The sequence below is a fragment of the Hyperoodon ampullatus genome, assembly GCF_949752795.1.
Source record: "Hyperoodon ampullatus genome assembly, chromosome: 10".
NCBI lineage: Eukaryota > Metazoa > Chordata > Mammalia > Artiodactyla > Ziphiidae > Hyperoodon > Hyperoodon ampullatus.
The window spans coordinates 77,560,660-77,561,250 of NC_136923.1; positions in this window are offsets into that span (position 1 = coordinate 77,560,660).

Here is a 591-nt window from a genome sequence, read left to right on the forward strand (position 1 = left end):
CTTCCCCTGGCCCCTCCTGCTTCTGGACAGGACAAGAACAGCTGGAGTCACAGTCTGTGACTAGACGTGTGCACCATGCAAGGCTGAGGCACAAAAACAAGTCATTCAAGCCAAAAATTTTAAATGCACACAGGGGTAAAGCCTAGCTGGGCTCATCAGAAGCCCTGAGCATTTGGTTATTTTTTTCCACTGGAGACAACATCACTTCCACTCCCACTGCAGAACTAGTGAATTTTTCTCTTTATAAACCTACTGGAAAATTTCTCCAGAACTCTCTTCTACATTTAAGTTTGATCTAACTGATCACATTTGACTCAACACAGGCTATTTTTAAATCATGACTTGCTTCACTTTGTAGCTGGGTGCATTTAACATCCAGCCTTTCATATTTCACTGAGGTTTTCTTTTCATCTCAGTAAAGACAAGCATTCAAATAACCAAGGACCTTAGAACCATTAATATAAAGATAGACTCTGAGTATTTCAGCATAAAAATGATAGTGAACCAATCCAGCAAATTTCCTTCTTCATAGTTCATGTAATTAGCAGTCAACTGTGCTCAAGTTCATGGGTATCTTAGAATAATTTAGTC